We start from the raw sequence: 4,243 nt of genomic DNA on the forward strand, positions 1-4,243 counted from the left end.
AGTACGGATATGCACTACAGAACAAGGCGTAAGCACTTTTTTTAGATGAGTCGCCAATTTATCATTCATAATTGTATAGTCGGCCCCGGTGTCTACTAATGCACTGACCCTGTGACCGGCGAGAAGAACAGGTATCTGCAAAGAAACGGAGCTGTCCAGGTCGGATGACGGTGCTGTCTGTTCACGGTCGGAGCGTAGCGGCGGCTTCGGGGAGGTCTTCAGCGCAGCGACTCCCAGCGACCTCGCCCCCGAAGGTTGCTGGTCTCCGTTTTCCCGGCGAGGGCTGGGTGAGCGACTCTGTGGCGTTCGCGAGGAGCTGTGCGGGTTCGGGGAAGAGCGCCTCGGTGAAGATGAGCGCGGCTGATGCGGCGCACGGGCTGAAATTGGCTGTTCCGCGAGGAAGTCTTCAATGGCAGGGGGCCGGTGGCCAAACCGGGGTCTGGGCGAATCGGCTCGAAAGCCCTGCAGACCGAGGCGTCGATAAGAGCAATTGCGGTAGAGATGGCCTGGTTCTCCGCAGTGAAAGCAGAGTTCCCGGTTGTCAGGAGTGCGCCAGAAACCGGCCTTCCGCAAGTGCTCTCGGCGATCGTCGAAATACGGGACTGGTTGAACTGGGGACAGCGGTACAGGAGGCGTTACTGGTATCGGCGGTGGCGAAGCAACAGCCGGGCGCCTCGCAACTTCGGCATAGGTGGGGCGGCTGTAGTCTCCCGGCAGAGGTGGTGTTTCGACGGTAGGACCCCTGAACGCCTCTTGCACCTCCTCGCGAACAACAGCGGAAATTGAAGCAAGCGCAGACTGCGAAGGGCTGCAAAATTTCAGGACCTCTTCACGCACGATGGTGCCAATCAGTTCGAGCAAATCGTCAGGGTGGGTCCCGGCGGTGGCAAACGATTCGGTGACTGTAGCAGCATGCACAAGCCGGTTGTAAGTCGCAGAACGTTGTTGAAGAACCTTTTCCATCGTCGCGGCCTCGGCAAGGAATGCAGCGACGGTCGATGGTGGGCTGCGCAAGAGGCCTGCGAAGAGCTGTTCTTTGACGCCACGCATCAAATGCCGGAGTTTCTTTTCTTCGGGCATGGCCGGATCAGCTCTTCGCGGGTTCGATCCCGGCCGCGGCGGCTGTATTTCGATGAAGGCGAAATTCTAGAGGTCCGTGTGCTCTGCGATGTCAGTGCACGTTAAAGAGCCCCAGGTGGTCGAAATTTCCGGAGCCCTTCACTACGGCGTCTCTCATAGCCTGAGTTGCTTTGGGACATTAAACCCCAATGAACTAAACCAATCTTCTAAAGATGCGCGTCATGTCCCCGACGTACATCTGAACGCTTTCGTTCGGCAGCTGGATGCGGGATTGTAGCGCACGCTCAGCTCGTTCGCGACGATCCACGCTTGTGTAGGCCTCCAGCACCCGACGACGGAACTCATGCCACGAGCCGCCGCGGTGGCTCAGCGGTTATGGTGCTCGGCTGCTGACCCAGAAGAAGCGGGTTCGATCCCGGCCGCGGCGGCTAGAATTTCTTTGGAGGAGAAATTCTAGAGGCCCGTGTACTGTGCGATGTCAGTGCACGTTAAAGAACCCCAGGTGGTCGAAATTTCCGGAGCCCTCCACTACGGCGTCTCTCATAGCCTCAGTCGCTTCGGGTCGTTAAACCCCATAAAACCAAACCAATCATGCCACGAGATTAAAACGTCCTCTCGGTTTTCAAACCAGGTGCGAGCACCATCCTCGAGGCTGAAGTAAACGTTCCGGAGTTTGGCTGCGTCGTCCCATTGGTTAAACGCAGCTACGCGTTCAAAGTGAAGGAGCTAGTCCTCCACATCCTCAAAAAGTTCTCCACGGAACGTCTTCGGAACCCGCGGAGTCTGCAAGGTGTAGTGCGATGGCGCGGCAGCGGCGGTTTGCAGAGGAGGAGGAGCAGCTGTCGCCATGGCGCCGCTCTCTAATGGTCCAACCTCCGAAGGCAGTCCCTGGATCCTCCGACTGAATCGATGTACCATATATATACCAGGTGTCCCAGCTAAATGTAACCAAGCTTTTGAAAAACACGGGATGTCCTAGCCGTCTAAAACCAAATGAGGGTTGTTTAGAGTCGCGTGACCTAGTCTGAAGTATTTTTTCGTTTGTCAAAGTTGGCTAATTAGTTAAGCTTAATTAACTAACTTTTTAATTACTGACTTGAGGAACAAAATGTCAATGAAAAAGTTATAGACCGCTTTGAGAAACAGCTTACTGAGACATTTGCAGCAAAGTAATGTTTACGTAAAGTAGTTTTTTTACCGGTCTTTAACCATAACCCGCACAATAAAAAAAAGCTTCCACATGACAACTGTGCCACTTCAACGTCCCAAGACGCGCCTTAAAGAATAAAATCCATTTTTTTGAAGTCCTCTCCTCGATGAGACATTGGGTGCACATTAATTAAGGCAGAAAAGTGAGCGACCAGCTGGTCACGTGATAACTTTCTTTTAAGGCAAATAAATGAAGGTACGTAATCTTAACTTGTCGGAAATAGCACTACTAGCGGTTTTTCGAGGCGATATAAAACTTTTTCCTTGACACTTTCTTCTTGAAGTCAATAATTAAAAAGTTATCTAATTAAACTCAACTAATGAACTTTGAAGAGCGAAAAAAATGCTCAAGACTAGGCCACGCGACTATGAACAACCCTCAGTTGGTTTTACTGGACTAGGACACTTCGCCTTTTTTAAAAGTTTGGTTACATTTAGCTGGGACACCTGATATATATATATATATATATATATATATATATATATATATATATATATATATATATATGGGCGTGTTCAGATAAGAACGGTAATCGAGGTCCCATGACCATTTTTTGTTTTCAATGAAATTTTTATATATGATGGGCAAATGTGTCCACACAAAGGAATGAACCTTAGTTTTGCAAGAAGCTTCGTAGTTTTCTCGGAAAAAAATCGCGCGTCACAAGAGGTGGAGAACGTCGTTTTTGGCACTTCGCAAAGTTGCAAGTTTGAAGCCTCATTCCATGCACAAAAAAGTTTTTCCGCGCATCAGCAATCTTTTAGAACCTCTTTACAACTTGTACAACCCTAAAAAATAAAAAAATGTTTTCTTGCTCTTTCAACCTTCTGAGTAAAAAAATTGCAAATTTCGCTTCTGGAGCCATGCGGTGCAAAAAAGGCACTTTTCTGGGCAGCCTTAGGGCAAGATGCCTAAAGATCTTCCCACTGAATATTTTTCTCAGTATTTTTTAGCTGTTTTTGCTCACCTCAGGCAAGTTCTGTTGCTCTAGACTTGACAGATAGTTTTCAGTACGGTCTCAGAATTGGCCGAAGTTCAAAAACGCCAAAAAAGTTACAACTTTGACTTCGGTTTAAAAACAACATCATCATCGAATTTTGTTAAAATTTGCCTGAATAATCCTCAGTACATGATAATTTTAAGGCACTAAAATGTGTTGCATTATATTGTTTTAAAATACAAAAACAAACACAAAACTGAGTTCACGTTTTTGCTATATAGAATTGCTTATTACTGCGTCTTAGAAATATTAGCTGTCAGAAATTTGATTTAGCACTCATTGAACGTGGTTACATTTTATTTACACCAATATCGGAACCATTCTCAATGCTTAAAGAGCTTCTATTCGCTTGTTAGCGAATGCGTGAAAATGGGAATAAATTCCCTATTTTGCCTGATGTCATAAGAATTCGCTGGTGGCGGTCAAACGTTGTTTGTATTCTCTAATTTATCCGTCGTACGGTCTATTAGTATATATAATCGATTCATTAAAGACATTAGATCATTTCTCGGTTCTTACAAAAATTTTTATATATGAAAGTTGATATTAATGGGTTTCTGAAGTCGGCGTTTTCGAACCTGCGTCTATTTACCTCTGTGTTCAATGGTTCTACACGGCACTGTCAGGAGACAAAACGTTGTCTCCTGAGGGGAGCGATTTATTTGGAAGGTTTTTAATCATGGGGAGTTTTAATCGTGAGGCAATTTGAAAATGGGATGCCGCTTCATGTCCACATTGCAACTCAGAAAATCGTAACAAGAAATAAACGGCGGCAGTTTATTTCGGTTTTGCGAACAGTATATTATCCAGCACGGAGCACTAACCAGATCACAGCCTCTTTCATTCAGAAGCAGCGGTGGAGGCCACGTAGGATGCACTGCCCTCAGTGGACTGAACCTACTTCCACAGGTGGAGCGTCTGAAGTGGAAGGCATTTTCTTTGCCAGTTTGCAT

Source organism: Amblyomma mixtum, chromosome 3 (genome assembly GCF_055824585.1).
Source record: "Amblyomma mixtum isolate Tamu chromosome 3, ASM5582458v1, whole genome shotgun sequence".
Lineage (NCBI taxonomy): Eukaryota > Metazoa > Arthropoda > Arachnida > Ixodida > Ixodidae > Amblyomma > Amblyomma mixtum.